General features: G+C 41.3%; 1 protein-coding gene and 1 long non-coding RNA gene across 2 annotated transcripts in view; one reads left to right on the top strand and one right to left on the bottom strand.

Annotated features, from left to right (window-relative positions):
• Positions 1 to 20,447, top strand: part of SLX4IP (SLX4 interacting protein) — a 257,746-nt gene that overhangs the window by 193,152 nt on the left and 44,147 nt on the right.
• LOC129494705 (uncharacterized) lies at positions 10,106 to 12,015 on the bottom strand. Its single transcript, XR_008661392.1, has 3 exons — positions 11,909 to 12,015; positions 11,479 to 11,563; positions 10,106 to 10,240 (listed from the first exon to the last, which is right to left on the bottom strand). It is a non-coding gene; the product is annotated as an uncharacterized LOC129494705 (long non-coding RNA).

Consider the following 20,447-nt stretch of genomic DNA (forward strand, 5'->3'; position numbering starts at 1 on the left):
TCGATTGAAGAGTTAATGAGTACTTGGCAGTTCGTAAACAACACAGGCCATCAAATACAGAATTCACAAGATCCAGTCCCTTGACCCTAAATGGTAGGCACAGAGTACTTTGATTTTGGGTAAAATTTCTGCTTTGTGGAGATGGCGGTTTTGTTGGACTTTGTCATATTAGTACAGTGATACATTTAAAAAACATGTTCTAATGAAGATGCTTTGTTTGGGTAGAGAAAATTAACAAAAAAGCCCTTGAGGGCTTTTAATGGGAGGCAAAATATATAAAGATAGAAAATAAAACATTCCTAAGGAAACTTGTGAATACTTTATAGGATTTTTTTTTAACAAGTAGTCTTACAAATTGATTTACATTAATACTGACTTGATTTGGGGTTCTATGCTTTTTTAAATGCTTTCATATATGTCACCATATTTCAGAGGATCTCAACTGGGGGTGATTGTGCCTCAGGGGACATTTGGTTGTCATCCTGGTAACTACTGGCATCTAGAGAGTAGAAGCCAAGGATGCCACTAAATATCCTACAATGCACAGAAAAGCCCCCACAGCAAGGTTTTATCTGGCCCCAAATAGAAGGGCACTGAGGTCGAACTATCCCACCCGATTTCCTAACAACACTTTGAGAATGGTTATGTCTGAGTTGTAGGTGATAATGTTGAGGAGCTAAAAGATTAAGAGCTCACCTATATCAAAGATCATCTTTTTGAGGACAGAGATGATCTTGTTTATTTGCCGTCTTCCCCCACACGCCCCACTCCTCCCTACATAGCCCAGTGCCGGATACACAGATTCAGTGACCTGTTGAAGAAAAGCATACCTGGGTGACAAGTGGCAGAGCTGGACTCCAGACACAGCTCTTCTGACTCCCAGCCTGCTGTTCTTTATACTCTGTCATTGTTGTGATTTTAATTTTCTTTTAACTTTAAATCAGTGTCTCATAAATACTCTTTGTGGTACAGATAAGGTCAACCTCATTTTAATCCTCAGTGTACAGGACTGGATGGCAGTAAACTGGGTAATGCTAATGCAGCACCCCCTTAGAAGAAGAATTGTGTTAAGCAACCCCTTTGAAGCCATACTTAATCTACAGTGTTCACCTGGGCACAGCTGATAAGTGGGCCGACAGATTAACCCAAACCGAAAGCTTCAAACAAATGGATTTTTCAGTCCAAACAATATTATATTAGATGACGCTTTTTGGTATTTCGATTAGTTGTAGGACAAATCTTGAGAAAATCCAGAGGAGCTTGTATCCTTTGTACCTCAGCAGACTTGGCTGGTCTCATTTTCTAACTGGTAAAAAAGGAGAAGGAACAGAGAAGGGTCTCAAACTTCCATTTCTGATATGCAGGTGGCATGGTCAGTACTGATTCTCAATTAGCCTTCCCCCTGGCTTCCTCTATTGCAGAGTGAAAAGTACTAAATATTCCATTTCCCTGCTTTTTTTTGAGTCCCTGCTTTCATTTCTTTAGGTGTATACTTAGAAATGGAATTGCTGCATCATTTGGTAATTACCAGTTATATTTATTTTAATTAATTTTTTTGAAGAAAGTGCTATCCTGTTTTCCAGTGACTATTCCATTTTACATTCTCACCAAGAATGGATCCCAGTTTCTCCATAATCTTGTCAATACTTATTTTCTGTTGTTTTGATAGTAGCTATGCTGAGTTGTGAAGTGGTATCTTATTGTGATTTCAGTTTGTGTTTCCCTCATTTGTAGTGATTTTTGGCCATTTTTTCATATGCTTACTGGCCATTTGTGTTTCTTCTTTGGAGAAATGTCTATGTCCTTGGCTCATTTTTTATTGTGTTATTTGTTTTTTGTTTTTGAGTTGTAAGAGTTCTTTTACATATTCTGGATATTAATTCCTTATCAAGTATTTGACCTGAAAATATTTTCCCATTGTGTGTTGCCTTTTTACTCTCAGTAGTGTCCTTTCATGTGCAGACGTTTTATGTTTTGATGTAGCCAATTCATCTATTATTTTGCTGCCTGTACTTGATGCTATATCCAAGAAATCATTACTGAATCCAATGTCATGAAGCTTTTAAGAGTTTTATAGATTTAGCTCCTTTTAGTTAGGTATTTGATTTATCCTAATTTCAAGGAAAGGGTCCAACTTCATTCTTTTGCATATGGATATTTAGTTGTTCCAGCACCATTTGTTGGTAAAGTCTGTCCTTTCCCCCATTGAATGGTCTTGGCTCCCTTATTAAAAGTGTTTAATCATAAATGTGAGGGTTGGGGGTGTCTAGGTGGTTCATTCGGGTAAGCAACTGCTTTTGGCTCAAGTCATGATCCCAGAGTCCTGGGATCGAGCTCTGTGGCAGGCTCCCTGCTCAGTGGGGAATCTGCTTCTCCCTCTCCCTTTGCCTACTATTCCCCCTGGTTGTGCTTTCTCTCTCTGTCAAATAAATACATAAAATCATAAATAAATAAATAAATAAATAAATAAATAAATAAATAAATAAATATAAAAATAAATAAATAAGTATGTATGTATGTATGTATGTATGTATGTATGTATAAATGTGAGGGTTTATTTCTAGGCTCTCTATTCTGATCCATTGTTCCATATGTCTGTCTTTATGCCAGTACCACACCGTTTTGCTTACCATAGTTTCATAATAAGTTTTGAAATTAGGAGATGTGAGTCTTCGAACCTTCTTAACGTTTTTCAAATTGTGTTGGGCATTCAGGGTTCCTGTCACTACTTTTAGTGACTGTGTAGCATTCCATTAAATATCCATACTCTGATTTATTGGTAGAACATTTAGTTTGCAACTCAATATTTTCATGCTACCGTGAATATCCTGATGATATATACATGCTTGCACATAGCAACTTCTCTATAATATTTTTAGTTTTAATGTTCATATTTTTATTCATTTGTAAGAGCTTCTTAAGAATATGAATGCTTTGTATGTTTTATAGGTTTTAAGTGTCCTTTCTGAGTTTGTCATTTGCCTTTGACTTGGTTTATTTAGCTGCCCAAACACAAACTAGGAGAAGCCTGTATTTGCCTCATGGAGCCTTCAGTGATCAGTCACTTGTGGGGATGAATGCTAGGCTTCTCTGTAATGAGATAAGTAGTGTAATTGACTGCCAGAGGTAGACAGGGTGATCCTAATGAACCATTGTGTTATTCACTCTTTAGGAAGAAAAGCTGTGCTAAGTATTCCTCCTTGAAAGTCCACTTGGTATAAAAGCACTCTCTTTCCTTTCCAGCCTACTTCTGATCACAGTTAACCTTTAATTGACCATGTCTTTTGATGTTCATACCTTAACTAGTCCCCTCCTCTGCTGCCACCAACATCCCTGCTCCAGCCTCCCCTGCATGCCCGGGCATGGGCACCCACAGCAGCTCCCTGGCTGGCTTCCCTGCATCTGCTCTGGCCAGTGCCTCTCCTGTTGTTTATACTTCAGTTAGTGTCATCCCTTAATATCACAGGTCTGGGGATGCCTGAGTGGCTCAGCGGTTGAGCATCTGCCTTTGGCTCAGGGTGTGATCCTGGAGTTCCAGGATCACGTTCCCCACATTGGGCTCCCTGCATGGAGCCTGCTTCTTCCTCTGCCTGTGTCTCTGCCTCTCTCTCTCTCTCTCTCTCTCTCTCTCTCTCTGTATCTCTCAAGAATAAATGAGTAAAATAAAATAAAATCACAGGTCTAATCTTGTGAACCACTTCCCCACCACTTCCCCAAGGCTTCCAGGTACAAGCTAGGATCCTTGGAGTAGCAGCCTCTCTCTCCAGCCTCCACTTGTCCCACTTTTTCCTTCTTTCTTACTCCACTGATGGCAGTTTAATTGCTTTCTTTCAAAGCTCCATTCTTCTGCTCATGGGGCCTCTGCCCGTGTTGGAGCGCTGGTCTCCCCTTTCCCTGTGTTCCTTCTGCTCTCTGCTCAAAATCACTCTTTAGGGAAGGCTACCTGGGGACAGATCTCCTTGTTACAGGCCCACAAGCATCCTGAACACCATTCGATTAATATCTGTCTCTCCACAAACATATAAGCCACCTGAAGACAGGTTCTGCCTTTTTTATTACCATTGTGTCTCCAGCTTGGAGGACATTTCCTGCTTTGTAGTAAGTACTTAATAAATATTTATACAGGTAATAAATTACATACACAGTACTATCTTTCCTCTTCCTAGTAAGGTCAAGGCCTGCCCTAACATCCCCATCCTGCCTTGTCTCCTCCTGCTACTTACTTTCCTGCCTCCCCACAAGCCAAGCCTGCATTCTTTATACCTCTGCCTTAATATTTACACAGTTCACCTTTGTCTGGAAAACTCCTATTTAACTTTTGAGACCCAACTCAAATATTACTTCTCCAAAGTCTCCCTCGGTTTCTCTTCTTCTGGCACTTCACACTTTTAATACATTTGTCACATTATGTTATAATTGTATACCTGCCTTTCTCCCACCTCTTAGTTGGCAAAGACTGATTCTTCGCCCCCCAGAGGGCCTCTTCTTTTCTTCTCCAAATCACATAACTGCTTCCTTCCACAGAGAGGTCCATCTTGCTCTAGGATGTGCTCACCTGTAGGAACAGTGGACACATACTGTAATGTACTATCTATCGCCTTATATTGTTCATTAACAACATCAATAAAAATGGAAACTGAGTACATGTTTTTAGTATTGCCTCAGAGCCGAAGACATCGCTCTACATTTAATCTGACTGCCTGTTCTCAGCTGTTCCCCATAATCTTACTGAAATGCCCTTTTCAAAAGCAATTTCAAAGCCACTAACCGTAAGGGCTTGCTATTTCCTCCTCGGTATCCAGTTCTGTGTCTCATGTTCCCTGAAAATAGAGTACACATACTATATTGGTGGTTTGGATGAATGTGAGTAATTTATGCTTTTGTGTAAAGTAGGTATCTTCTCTTATTTACATGAGTTTCTTACCTTTTTTCCATTTCTAGATCCACATAACAAATAATATACCTCATCACAGTACAGATACATAGAACATAATGCTGGCTGAGGTGAAGTCTCTGAGCTGGTAACTTTGTTGATTATTCAGATAAAAATATTTTTCATGCCAGTTTTCTGGTTTTCTTTATGAAAAAAAATTGTGTAAATGGTTTTGAGGCCATTTCCTTGATCTTACAATATAAAGGAACGCAGAGTATTCACCAACTAAATGAACAGCATAACACAGACATTTGCTGATAGTTTCATCTTTTTTAAGTCACCTGAGGTGTTATTTCAATAGATTCAGTAAAAATTAGTGTTGTAAGTCGTGGGGCCCTTCAGTGGCTCAGTCAGTTATGTGTCCAACTCTTGGTTTCAGCTCAGGTCATGATCTCAGGGTTTTAAGATTGAGCCCTGCAGTGAGCTTCACAGGCTTGGCGTGGAGTCTGCTTGAATTCTCTATCCCTCTGCCTCTGTACTCCCATCCCCCATGCATGTGCATGCTCTCCCCCACCTCAAATAAATAAATAAATCTTTTTAAAAAATGGCTTAACTGTCAATTTCTGCCAATTCTGTTTCATTAACCTTGCCAAAACTAGGTGTTATCAGTGTTTTTAATTTTTCCCAGTCTGACAGGCCAAAAATCAAAAAAGGAGATAGTCTGCTCTCTGATTTTTATCTTTCACTTTTTTATGTGCTTGTTGACTGAACTGCCTGTTTACAGCTGTTGCTCATCTTTGTACTGGGTTGTTTGCCTTTTTCTTCCTAATATTTTCTCTTTCCTAGTGTCCCTTCCTTGATCACAGCCTTCTTAATCAACTTTTGAATTACTGCCACAGCCTTCTGATTTTCCTTCCTTGATTTTCCATCCAACTTATCCACACCTCTGCTGCCAAAGTGGCCTTTTGAAAACAACTGTGATAGTCTCCAGCTTAAAACCTTCTGTGGTCAGGAGCCTTAGTTGTCTAATATCCTTTATTTTAATTTCATTTCTGCTTGAGACTATCAGAATGGATCTGGCTCTTTAGCAGAGTCGGTAAAGATAATAGATAGCTCACAGGATCTACCTTTGGGAGGACACAGCATAACCTCAGCCACAGATGGGGACAGCTTTGGTACATGTGCCATTTCAGCTGCAGTCTGCTATGCTCAGGACCAGGGGTCAGCCTCTGGTGCTGAGCACCATGCTGCTCCTTCTGAGCCTAGTGCAAGGCAAAACTAGATCCCATGGCTGTACCCTAGTTGCAGGTGGGCCAGGGAGGACAGAATGTTTGGCCTTTACCTTGGGAAAGTGGGATGTTAAAACGTGGGAAGTTGCCAAAACTTTGCAAGGAGGATGGTCAGAAGTTTTGGTGGGTGGACACAAGTTAACAAAATATCCTCTCAAGTTTTCTTCTTGGCTGCCTTCTTCCACAAACTTCCAAACAACAACAGACTTCTGCCTAATGACAGCTCTCCCAAAGCCAGAGGAAACAAGCTCAGCATCTCCTCTGAGAGAAGGAGAGAGGGAGAGGGAGGGAACCCAAAGTCTCACACCCTAGCTCCAAGTGTAGGCTTCCTGAATGACATTCATTCACAGCCCTTGTTTGTTAACCCATTGACTAAATTATGAAGTTAACTCTTGACAACATACCTTAAAGAAAATGTAGGGAAACAGCCAAAAAAACTTAATATATGAAGGAAGAGAGTGCAGGAGGATGCCACCACTCTAACTTTTAAAATAAATAGTTGGTATTTATATCTTCTCTCCTCTTAACATTTGTGTCGTATTCTCTTTGCCCTCAGCTAGTAACTCAGCTGATCAGGATTCTTTGTGTGGCAAGGTGATCCAAACCTCCATTCCAGAGAGATTTGAGCCTATAATGATCCTGCCTTTATGAGGCTGTCCACAGTTCTCATGAATTTTTAGCACTGGAAATGTATCACTAGATAGAGCCTGTCATAATCCCTGTGTTTTATCCACTTGCCTCTGTTGTGTCATCATGGGCCAGCATTTCTACTCCCCTTTTGGTCTGTTTGTCTAGTGGCATAAAAAAACCTAAAGTAGTATGCGACACTTTTCAATTTCTACCTGGGTCATTGTTACCCCTTCGTTCCAGTTTTCCTTTGAATACTCATGAAGCACAGTCATGAGGATAGAAAGCAAACTTTTACTGAGGTGGTCACTTCCCACTTCCACTCCCTGGTTCCAGGAATTCTTGCCAAGGGAACACATATTGTTCTGCTGGTCACAGCATGTAATATGTCTTGTAGGACTTTAACCCAGCCCCACAAGGTCCTGCCTTGCAGTTTGTATCACAACTGAATTTTCAGTAGGCCCTTCAACCACCCTATAAGGCCAGCCACATTTGATCCTTGCTTGATTGCTTGGTAGGACCTTTGCATTTTATGAATGTACCAGTGTATTTCTAAAAAGAGTTTCTTGGTCAGGAGTACTATGGTAATGGTGAATGAGGCCTTCAGTAGGTACAGCAGAAACATGGCAGGCATAGAAAATACACCCAAATTCTGAATAAGGATCCATTTCAGTGAAGATATTGTTTTCTCTGTGATGAAAGATGTCTAATATAATAATCTACCCACCATTGCTGACTGCTGGCCCATCTACTTGCAATATGAGAATTGGTAGGGAGACTCAAATTAATTGCTGCTTTGGCAGATTTGGCATTTGGCAAGGCTCAGTGTTGGTGAGGTTAAGTCCATGCCATTGAGCCCAAGCATAATACTTATCCTTGCCAACATGGCCACATGCCTCATGAGCCGTTTGAGCAGGTAATCTGACATCTGGGGAAAGAGGCTGGCCAGCATCCACAGGGCAGGTCATTTTATCCAGGTCATTGCACGATTTTCTTAATGGAGGTTTTTGGAGAACATTCACATAAGATAGAGATATTTTCACACACACACTCCACTTAACTTTTCCTAAAATGTCCTCATCACCAGTTGGTCTGAGATCATGCCAATGAATGAATGAATAAATGCACACGCACGCGTGCGCACACACAAACACACACACACATCAGGCTATCTTTCCTTACAGGCCAAACGAACCCAAAGTATATCTCTCAACATTCTGCTCACTGGACAGATGTCTTTTCTCCACCCCAAGTGAGGTTATATCATTGCACTCCTTCACTTCTGGCTGATACTATCATATTGGGCAGAACCATTGAATAACCCGGAACAGATATTTAGCAGATAAAAATCTGTTAGTAAGCTGATCACTCAAGCTGTCACCCTTTCAGGTCACTTACATAGGTCGAACAAACATGCAAACATATGCACAAGTGTTTGTGTTTATTTCTTAGTAGTAAGAATTACAGGGTGCAGAAGCTTGAATGAACTTTTTTGACATGCCCAGAATGAATTCTTTGATTTCCAGGGGTGCCTGGGTGGCTCAATGGTTGAGCATCCGCCTTCAGCTCAGGTCATGATCCTTGGATCCTGGGATTGAGTCCCAAATTGGGCTCCCCACAGGGAGCTTGCTTCTTCTGCCTATGTCTCTGCCTTTCTGTGTGCCTGTCATGAATAAATAAAATCTTTAAAAAATTTTTTTTTATTTCCAAGGATCAATACTGTTTTTGTTTTTAAAAGATTTATTTATTTTGAGAGGAGATCAGGGGGAGAGGCAGAGGGAGAAATTCTTACACAGACTCCCTGTTAAGTGGGAAGTCTGATTTGGGGCTCAGTCCCCACAACCCTGAGATCATGACCTGAGTTGATATCAAGAGTCAGATGCTTAACTGACTGAGCCACCCAGGCACCCCCGCTTTTGGTTTCAGTGGGGAGCGGGAACTTCAGAGACCATTTTTCTGGCCCTTCATTACTGTATAGCACTTACTCCATGAGATATGGAGTCCAAGTTTAGGTTCCATTGGTTGCAGGGTAAATCTATCCCAGTTTTGTACTCATCAACTGAGAAGACAAATACAGATTTTCATAGACCTGCTGGGCCCTCTGTGAGATGTATTGAAACCAAGTTTCTACTTATCACACTCTGTTGGGTTACAGTGGCAGTCAGGAACCCCAAGAATTAGCATTATCTCAGAGCCACTGTCCAGACATTCTCTTTTTTTTTTATTTTTTTTAAATTGGAGTTCAATTTGCCAACATTTAGCATAACACCCAGTGCTCATCCCGCCAAGTGCCCCCCTCAGTGCCCATGACCCAGTCACCCCAACCCCCCGCCCACCTCCCTTTCCACCACCCCTTGTTCATTTCCCAGAGTTAGGTGTCTCTCATGTTTTGTCACCCTTACTGATATTTTCATTCATTTTCTCTCCTTTCCCTTTATTCCCTTTCACTAATTTTTATATTCCCCAAATGAATGAGGCCATATAATGTTTGTCCTTTTCCGACTGACTTACTTCACTCAGCATAATACCCTCCCAACTCCATCCATGCCGAAGCAAATGGTGGGTATTTGTCGTTTCTAAAGGCTGAGGAATATTCCATTGTATACATAGACCACATCTTCTTTATCCATTCATCTTTCGATGGGCACCGAGGCTCCTTCCACAGTTTGGCTATTGTGGACATGGCTGCTAGAAACATCGGGGTGCAGGTGTCCCGGCGTTTCATTGCATCTGCATCTTTGGGGTAAATCCCTAACAGTGCAATTGCTGGGTCATAGGGCAGGTCTATTTTTAACTCTTTGAGGAACCTCCACACAGTTTTCCAGAGTGGCTGCACCAGTTCACATTCCCACCAACAGTGCAAGAGGGTTCCCCTTTCTCCGCATCCTCTCCACCATTTGTTGTTTCCTGTCTTGTTAATTTTCCCCATTCTCACTGGTGTGAGGTGTATCTCATTGAGGTTTTGATTTGTATTTTCCTGATTGTCCAGTCATTCTCAAAAGTTCTAGGTATTCCTCTTTTGCTCATTGTGCAGGTATCCTAGGAAACAGTTGCACATCCCAAGTGGAAGAGTTATGGTCCTGACTTGAGGGACACCTGGCTTTCTGTTCAAGGAGATACGATTTTGAGAACTGAGTCAAATCTGGGGATTGGGTGAAAGTCTGTGGCGCTCCTTCAAAGTAGCCCAAGTCAGGCCCCTGTTGACCAGACCTAGAATTTTTCCCCCTATTATATATTATTTTGCTATGGCTGCCATAAGAAAATACCACAGATTGAGTGGCTTAACCAAATTTATTTTCTCACAGTTCTGGAGGCTTAGAAGTCTAAGATGTAGGTATCAGCAGGATTGGTTTATTTTGAGGCCTCTCCCCTTGGCTTGTAGATGTGGCTGTCTTCTCCCTGTGGCTTCACATAATTTTCCTTTTATTTGTATCTGTGTCCTGATTTCCTCCTGTAATATGGACACCAGTCACATTGGATTTGGGCCCAATCTGATGACTTCATTTTAACATTTTAACTTAATTACCTCTTTAAAGATCCTATATCCAAATACAGTCACATTCTGAGGTGCTGGGGATCAGGATTTCAACATACAATTTTGGAGAGACACACAGTTCAGCCTATAATACACAGTTTACGTAGGGCCTAAGTATGCTCTCCATTTTATTTGGAGTTATGGACATATCTGTTAACCAATAAGCCAAAGATGTCTGTGGATTGAGCCACTGGCAGATTTCCTCCCAAGGTTACCACTGAGTAATCTTGGACCAAGTGACTTGGCCAGCCATAGGCCTTAGTTGACCGCAAAGTTTAGGCCACCCAGTCACCAGATGACGCACCCACTCTTGGGCTTTTGTGGTCTACAGACACCATGTCTGTCCTGGTCATTAGTCTCAGCAACTATACTCACTCCCTCACCCTCATCCCCAATGTGGCTGCCCAGGAATAGGCCTGGTAACAGTATCCTCTCCATGTTGACCCCTCACCATTGTGCAGACAGTTCTGGGAACACAGGACAATCACTTGGTACAGGCTGACATTCTCACACAGATCAGTATGCATATTCTCCATTCTCTTGGCATCCTGTAGCTAGGTGTGCATGGCTGAGGTACAGCTCAATGTACCTTATGTCTGTATTCCAGCAGAGGGGCCCTGGTTCTCCCACTGATTGACCTTTTTATTGAGCAAGTATGAAAGTGACCTTGTGGCCATGGTGTTGGCACACATTTTAGTACCAGGTTCAGGCACCAAGCAGCCTGATTATTCAGAAGAATGTTGTATCCAAGCCAACTGCCCAGTGCTTGTTGACCTTGCCAGCCCTCCAACTAGACCCATGGGAAGCTGCGTTCAAGAGGAGCCCCTCTCCCCCAAGTAGTCCCAGATAGCTTCGGCCAGGCAACCCTGGGAGAGCTTCTGTGATCATTTATCAGCTTGTCACTGTAGCCTCACTGACCAACAGCACCCAGAACATCATACTCTTGCCTCTGGGCTTTTGCATATGTTCCCCTCCTCTCCCAGCAACTCTCTTCTCCTTCCCATTGCTAGGTCAGCTCCTCCTCCTGCAGGCCTGTGCCTGAGTGTCATTTCTCCTAAGAAACTTTATCTGACTCTCTGTACCTTCTCTCTCAGGGAGCTGCCCCCTGCCCTTTCCCGTGTACCCGGCCCACCCTCAATAGTAGCAGCACTCACCATTTCAGCTGGTTCCTGGCTTCCCAGAGAGGTTTCACTTTCATTGACGGCAGGGTTCTTGTGCTGTTCAGCACCCAGTGCAGAGCTGTTACTCAGGAGGAACACAAGCAATGGGAGAAATAAAGAACTGAAATGTAGTTTCTGGTTACAAGTCACATGTTTATCTGCCAAGGCTTTGTGATGCACTTCCATTGCAACATCTCTTGCCCCTTCAACAAAAGGCAGAGGTGAAAGTGGTCTGTGAGTTAGCAAGTTATTAAACAGTTGTTCTCGTTTGGTTTTCAGAAAGTCAAAACCACATCCTACTCCAGAATAAGGACAACTGCAGTATCTTCTGGCTTTTTGGCACCTCGGGACTGAACACATCCTCCCTCCAGCCCCTCCCTAGCTCAGGTGTCTGTTAGCATTCTTACCCCTACCAGTTAGTTACCTGTTAGTGAGCTTCAGCCTGACCAGCCCTGTGCTGGCTCTCCTGCATCCCCACGGCAGATCCTCGGGCAGCCCTATCTAGCTGGCATTCTTAACTCTTGATCTGAAGATGAGAACCAAATTCAAGAGTTCAGGCAACTTGCCCAAGGTTGAAAAGCTACTAAGTGTCAGAGGCAGTGTTAAAATGCTGCTGTCTGATGTCTGGCTGGTCTGAGAGAGAGAGAGAGAGAGAGAGAGAGAGAGAGAGAATGTATGTATGTTTTCTCTTTTAATAATAAAAACAAAGCTATCTTTCGGTTAACCGTATGAGAGCCAGGAGCAGTGTTCTGCTTGAACTATCATGTGGCTGCCTTTGTTTGGGTTTCTATCCTCTATTCTCTGATCCCAAGATGGAAAAGGAGACACAGACTCCAAAATAGAGTTCATCTTTCACCTCCAAGCACTTACCTCAGTGCATGGTCTAAATAGTAGGGGTTTGCTACATTTTTGTGTTTGGGGAGCACTAAACTTTCTTTTTTTTTACTGCCTATTATTCCATTTTGCATAACCTTTTTCTTGCACTTAACATCTAAGGAACCCAATCCTTTGGAAAATGCCATAAAATAAATTAAATTTTCCTGGGTACTGTGGTTTCTGTCTGCAGTGGCTTTCTTTTCGGCTTTTCTTCTAAGCTGGACATGCCTCTAAAATCTTAGCTTAAATCTTTAGCCAATGCATGTAGCTGTCTGCTCATTCTTTTGTGGCATCCAGGGTATCCTCTGTGAATGTTCAGGGCTGAATTACCAGGCTTCCTCTCTCTTCATCAACACCCACGCAGCATTCTGTGGTGGGGCACATTACCACCATGTTAGGAAATCAGTGGGTGTTCACACCAGAGGAGAAAAAGAAAAAGAAGCGCCAAAACAAGCAAGTTCTTCCTATTCTTCCCTCTGTCTGAGAAATGTCCCCCTCCTTTTCCCAACGCCCAGTGTGTGGTACCTGCCAAAGAAAGCTTTCTCTTTGCTCTTCAGACACAGGCCTGATTGTGAGCCCTTCTCTCTGGTGGCCCCAGGAGTGCAAATTTGTATATGGGTTGTTTGTTTGGGTTTGGGTTTATTTTCCCAGCACATTGAAAACAGGGCCTTTTCCTATTGAAAATAAATTTTGGAAGTGAACTACTTTGCCCTTTGAGCCCAGCCCTTCCTCACCATAAACGGGCAGGCATTTTCCAAGAGGACAGTGAAAACTGGCCTCAAAACACCATCCCTAAACATTCACAGGAGTACCTCCAACAACTGTTAACCCTGAAAAAGCCCCTGTTGACAAATGCTACTGACTACCTCAGCCACTCCTGACGGCTATCAGCTGTCCCCGCGGAGTGGCAGCCTCTGCTCCGTGGTGGCAGAACTGGGCCACAGTCACCTGTGCAGCTATGGTGGGGTCCCCAGGCTTCCCCAGCCAGACACAGACGACTGAAAGGGGGAGAACCCGGCCCTCGTGTGGTTTTATAAACAGCAAAACAGTGCAACACATCTTCAATTATCTACTGTTCTGGTAAATATTCTTAATATTTAGGCATTGTTTTTTCTATTCACAGCCCTTTACAAATAGAAATGGATTTCCTTAAATTTGTCCTAGGGCACAGTGGAAACATGTGTTTTCTTTTTACACATGTGTTTAAATAGCTTTGCTTATTATTTACATTTCTTCCCATAGTGTACTCAATCAAAACATTTTCTAGGCTTTCATCCACATGAGAAGCTTAAAAGGGCAGTAATGAAAGCAAGTGCCTATAAGCCCTCTGGTGAATGTGCCACAGTGTCAGCAGAGATTAGTTTTCCAGGAAAGGGCAGTTTGCAGAATTTAAAGTTCTTATACTGTCTACCAAAAGTATGCAAAAACAGTGTTGACAACACAAGATGCTTTGGATTTGCAAAAACTAGGGAGGCTTTGCTAACCATTTATTGCAATAAGTGGAAAGAAAACAAAAATCCTTAACCTTGAAGGGCAGTATTTCCACTTGTCACAGTCACCTGTTAAGGAAATCGCCAGTTTCAGTGACTGGTCTTTTGTTCACTTTTTAATTTTGGAAGAAATTAAAACACACACAAAACCCCCTCTGATACACAAGGTTTCAAAAAGAGTTAGGATTCTCTCTGCCACACCAAGAGGTTGTCACACTTCAATTTGAGCCACCTAGACAACTTTGTCCACGGTAGCGTGAACCTCAGGAGATTGATCCTACTGGCCTGTGAGTAAGCTGCTTCCATCTCTCCCACCCCACCCTTCTCCCTTAACTTCCTACCATGCACATCAGAAAGACAATGATTTTTCCCTCATAAAACAAAGTCTATATTGCCATTGCTTAGTTTCAAATTACAAAGCCAGTTCTGTTGGAGCTTTTATGGTGATGCAATGCCAGTATTCTTTTTGAGTCTGCTTGTTCACATTTATATCTGGGCTCAGTGCTCCCACATTTCTGCCTATTCTGGAACTGGGGAGTTCAAAACAACTCTTCCAAATCCTCTGGGAGGACTCTTAGGTTTCAGAAAGATCTTTGTCATCAAATGGTGATTGCAAGACTTTTTTTAAGCAGTTGGCCCAGTTGGCTGAGAGCCCTGCCCATTACCAGCTCTATGAAGATTGATGATTTGTCACCAGATATTCCAAAGACAAATCCCATTTGGTGGTCAGGTAGAACTGGTTGTCACTCCTGCCCTGTGGTGGGTGGGAAGAGAAGTAATGGAAGAAAAAGTCACTGGCCTTTGACTGATAATAAGGGTGAGATAAAAAAAAAAACTTTCTTTTGGTGTTCTCTTTTGTCACATTATCTCTAATGGTGACAACTGGATGGGAGGCCTGTAATTCTCTGGGTTTGCCCAGTGGAAATTGTGATTTATCCCAGCATTTTGGGAATGTGTCCCCTGTGGCACTGGCTTTGTTGTCCCAATGGTTTGGCAGCTGCTTAGCATATGTACGTGTCTGTGTGTTGAGGTGAGGGGTAGAGGGCTGGGTGGCACACAAGGATAGTGAGACTTCTATAAGGAGGTACTTTCTTTTGATGCATCCCAGATGAAGTCTTAAAAAGTGGCAACGTCTCCTGTGTTTGACAGATACTAATGAGGGCAGCTCCTCTTCCCTATCCCCCCACTGCCACTCATAAAGCAGTGGCCTTGTCTTGTAGGGGTTGCATATAATTTTTTAATGTGTGGGATGACAAGGGATAGTGGAAACTATTTGCCTTGGCATGACTGTTCATTTCTCAGAGGAGTCTTATGCACATTACGTTATAGTAGTACCCTTCCGATGTCTGGGAAGTGCCCAGAGCATTTACCATCTTGTTTGTTCCCTTTAAATTCTTTTCCTTTAGCCAGGCTCTCCAGTCACATGCAAAGATTTTAACATTTCTAGTAATTGAGTTTCACATCACTAGTATTAATTGCCACTAGAAAGCCTGAGAGAGAAAACAGTAGAGTTATCTAACAGATTAAATATCTATAAGAACCCCTTGATTTTGAAGGGTGGAGGGACAAGTGAAGAGGCCCTAGTGTAGGATAACACACTGTGGTTTAACACTTTGGAAGTGAGGTTTGCTAACTAAATACCTTGGGAATTGTGAGGACTACAACCCACATGATGATTGAAACCCAGAGATGCTTTTGTTTTCAAATTCCCTAACATGACACCTAATCATTGTGATTATTTAGGAAGAAAGTGAAAGAATCTAAAATTATTTTTTGTAGTTACTATTTTCAGTTTACTACTTCAATTATTTATAATAAAAATAATCTTACACTCACTGTAATAACTTCTGTGAACTGGGCAGGTAGTATCTGCTCCCTTTGACATTTCTGTTGTCTCTAAGTGAATCCGCCACAAATTTCTGAGGTTGGTATTTGTGAAGCACTGTGAATGCCTGGGCTATTCCCCAGAGAGTTGAGTAGAAGCATATTTAATAAACTGCTCAGGTACACTTAATTGTGGAACTTGTTTATATTTGTTGCTCAAACACAGTGCTGCTATTATTTAGAGCCTAAACTCCAATCAGATTCAAATTTACTTTAACTATTTGATCATGAACCATGCAATCTAATGGGAAACTTGGCTTAACCTGTTTTGTGAAATGTCTTGAGAACCAAATAATCCATGTCTGTGTCAAGCAAAAACAAAACTAGGTCCACATGATCTGAAACATAGAAAATGAATGCCTAGCGGAGATGCTGGTTTTACCTTTGAGGCCAAGATCGAATTACAATCCTGGGGTATGTGTGTGTTCATAAATGTTTATGTTTTTTATTTCTGTGTGTCTTTAATAAATAATACAGATAAGTATATACCCACAGATATAAGTTGCTGGTAAAGAAAATAAAAAGTTACAAGGTCTGAAAGGAGACACCAAAAATATGATTTCCTTACAAATATTTGCAGGAATTTTACTTAATTGCAACCAGAAGTCTGACCTGGAAGTGTAGTGTTTTGACCTCTGAGCTGTCTGGTTTCCTATTTGCGGTGTTTTGCTCTCCCCTAACTGTGAGAAAATCTATTTTACACGGTTTTAACCCTGTATATTCTTAGAAACACTGAAGTAGAAATTATTCCCTTGAGGGAAAAGAAATTCTCATTATTTAAAGAATGACTTGTAAAGGTTTCTCTTAAATAGAAAACATTTTTGATACACTTAGGAAATCTTTCTTCATAAGATATATTTGAAAATAAAACAGCTTCTGGGTTTCCTTTCAAGGTAATGTGAACTTCTGGAAGACTCAAATTTATGCATTGTGTAAGTTTATCCTTATTTTAGTAAAGTACTAACTTTTTAATAGCAAAAGTATAGAGTTTATAAATAGTTCTTGTATGAGGAGGCTTTTTCATACTTTTTTTTTTCTGTGTCCAACTTAACTAAATTTTTCCCCCTCTCTCTAGTATTTTAGATAAGTAAAAATTAGGCTGAATAAACTCTGGGGACTCGGAGTAGTGTATGGTATTCTAATGGGCTAAAAGACACCAATGGAATTTAATTGGGATAACTGTGGGGTAAGGAGGCCTACTATTAGAAAATTATAGAATGCACATATCAAATGCTTGTAGATGGTATTTCCTGAATCTAGTACAGTGGTGGGGAACATTTTTCCTGTGTAGCCTCTTAGAATTTGCCTGCATGATCAACCAGTCATATACCCCATTTTAAAAGCTCAGACATTTTCAGTTGGAGGAAAGCAGCATTCTTCCTAAGTATTTGAATTTAGGGATTTAAGAATGAGGAACACTGACAGGTCCTATCCATTTAGTTGAAGAGCATTTCATCCCATTCTTTTTTATTTGTTTAATAACAGCTTTATTGAAATATAATTTACATACCATACAGTTCACTTATTTAAAGTATAGAATTCCGTGGTTTTTATATATTCACAAAGTTGTGCAACTGTCACCAGAACCAGTTTTAGAACATTTTCTTCACTCTGTAAAGAAACCCTGTGCCCGTTAGCAGCTGCTTCCCATTTTTCCCCATCATGCTTCCCACTCTGTCCCTAGGTAATGACCAATTTCTGTTTGGTCTCTACTGATTTGCCTACCTACTCTGGACATTACATATAAATGGAATCTTACAATATGTTGTTTTTTGTAACTGGTTTTTATTTAGCACATTTTCAAGGTTCATCTATATTATAATTATTTATCGGTAATACTTCATTTCTTTCCGTTGCCAAATAATACTCCATTGTATGGATGTATCACATTTTGTTTATCCATTCATCAGTTGGTAGACCCCTGGATTTGCTTTCTTTGGCTATTGGGAATAATGCCACTATGAATATTTGTACAGGTCTTTGAGTGGATGTATGTGCTCCCTTCTCATGAATAGATATCTAAGAATGGAATTTCTGAGTAACTTTGTATTTAATGTATTGAGGAACTTCCAGACTTTTTTCCAAAGCAGCTGCACCAATTTTATGTTCCCGCTAAAAATGGATGGGTATTCTATTTTCTCCACATTCTTGCCAACACTTGCTATTATCTGGCATTTTGGTTATAGCCATCCTAGTGAATGTGAAGTGGCTTTGATTATGATTTTGCAATCTATTTCCCTGATGGTTAATGATGTTTATTTTCCATTCAAGTACTTATTTGTCATTTGTTTAATCTTTTTTGGAGGAATGTTTTCAAATCATTTGTCCATTTTTTTAAAAATTTTTTTATTTATTTATGATAGTCACACAGAGAGAGAGAGAGAGGCAGAAACACAGGCAGAGGGAGAAGCAGGCTCCATGCACCGTGAGCCCGATGTGGGATTCGATCCCGGGTCTTCAGGATTGCGCCCTGGGCCAAAGGCAGGCGCCAAACCGCTGCGCCACCCAGGGATCCCTCCTTTGTCAATTTTTAGGTTGAAGGTTTTTTATTATTGATTTGAGTTGTAGGAGTTCTTTACATGTTTTAGATACAAGTCCCTTATCAAATAGATGATTTGCAAAATTTTTCTCCTGTGGATTGTCTTTTCAGTTTCTTGATGGTATCTTTGAAACAAAGACAGTTTTAATTTTGATGGTGTCCAGTTTATTCAACTTTTTTGTTTTTTTACTTCTCCATTTTGTGTTATATCTGAGAAACCATTGTCTAATCCAAGCCCATGAAGATTTGTGCCTGTGTTTATTTCCTAAGACTTTTATAGTTTTAACTCTTCCGCTTACATCTTTGATCCATTTTGAGTTAGTGAGTTAATTTTATATATGATGTGAGGTAGACTCCAGCTTTATTCTTTTGCATGTGGTTATCAGGTTGCCCCAGTACCATCTATTGAAAAGACTATTCTATCCCAATTTAATTGTCTTGGCCCCCTTGTTGAAAATCAGTTGTCGGTAAATACAAGGATTTATTTCTGAACTCTCAGTTCTATTTCTACATGTCTGTCCTATGCCAATACCAAACTATTTCAGTTAGCCTTGTATTAAATGTTATTTCTTTCCCAACAAGGTTAAAGCTGGCATTTACCAGGATCAAGAGTCTCTTTTAACCTAGTCAGTATAAACATCATTTTAAATTGTTATAAACGCCTTATTTTTAAAGAATTAATAAGATATTAATTATACCAAGCTTTTTTCTAGGATTCGTAGATTAAATTAAACCCTTTCACAAATTTATCAGCTTTAATTATTCCATTTTAACCAAATTAGTGAAGAGAAAAGTGATCCTCAGTATAGTCAAGGTCTTCATATTACTGGAAACCCATAGTGAGTCATCAGTATTTGTAAGATATACTGGGGATGCTTACGAATCTCAGGAACTCCTGTTAAAATCCTTTACTCGAGGTTGTAAAGCTGACTGCAAGTCAAACACCCCCCCTCTCCCCCCACCGCCGCCCTTCCATCTCTCCTCTGTACTTTGTCTCTCCCTATCCTCTTGTGCATACTGAACTCTAAGCCTCCCCTACCTCCCAGGGTTCCTGGGAGCCAATAGGAGTCGTCTGTGGTTTGAGGCAGACATTCTTGTGGTGCCCACCATTCTCAGTCCTTCTAGCAGGATCCTTTTGATCCCTCCAGATTCTGCTTAGATGTTTCCTTTCCTTGGGGAGCGCCTTCCCCCCAATTTAATTTGTTACTCTCCGTTGTTTAATGAAACATACCCTTCCGTTCTCAGCCTCCCTGACTTCCAGTGCATGTCTTTGTTGTAGCACTTAGGTTGTAGCCATCATCCTTTCACTGCACTCTCTCCCTCTGACCTCAGTTGAGTACCTCAGGAGCTAAGCAATTTTCTTGGCACAGCCAAGGATTCACATAGCACTTGTATGTGGTGGGTGCATAAATAGGGCAAGTGGGAAGACTCTGGTGTGATTATTTCTTTTAGAGGAACACCTGGCTTTTGACAGGATGAAAAAAAAAATAACCATTTTCTGTTCATATTAATCTATAACTCTAGTGAGATCATTCTCAGGGTCAGAAAGAGGAAAAACTCTACCTTGTAGGGTGTCTCACTTGTATGAAACTACTCCAGTTTGCTGCCATCCTGCTTCCTCAGCAGCAGCTCACTACTGTCAGTGTGATATTTAGTTCATGTCACGTGACTAACATAGACTTCCCAGATAGAGATATATAACTCAAACCTGTTTCACAATATTGGCCTTATTTCTCTTTCTAAGGAATTTTCTATTTTTCCTGAGCCCGGAAAAGTGTTTTCTGGAAGAAACTGTGTTTTCAGAAGAGAGTTGAGAAAGAAGCAAGACTCTGATGTGTGAGAAAAGATTTCAGTGATGGGACTCAGCAGAGTGGAGGGGTATAGGTGAAGGTAGACAGGGAAAAGCAGGCCCATGAAGCGTCAGCTTGAGTAGACCACAGGGCACGACTGAGGAGCCAGGGGAGGTGATGATGGGACGGTGTAGATGGGGCCGGTGTTGAGGAAAACCCTAAGAAATGACAGAAGCTTCTTGTAGAACCTCGATGGTGGGAGAGTCCCTGGAGAGGTTGCACCACTGAGAAACGTTGGAGACGAACATGAGTAAGCCATTGAGGAGCACAAGGCCAGGGAGGAGGTGGGAGGGCGGTGCAGAGGACAAGATAGAAGGAAATACA

This window comes from Nyctereutes procyonoides, unplaced genomic scaffold (assembly GCF_905146905.1).
Source record: "Nyctereutes procyonoides isolate TBG_1078 unplaced genomic scaffold, NYPRO_anot_genome, whole genome shotgun sequence".
Taxonomy (NCBI): Eukaryota; Metazoa; Chordata; class Mammalia; order Carnivora; family Canidae; genus Nyctereutes; species Nyctereutes procyonoides.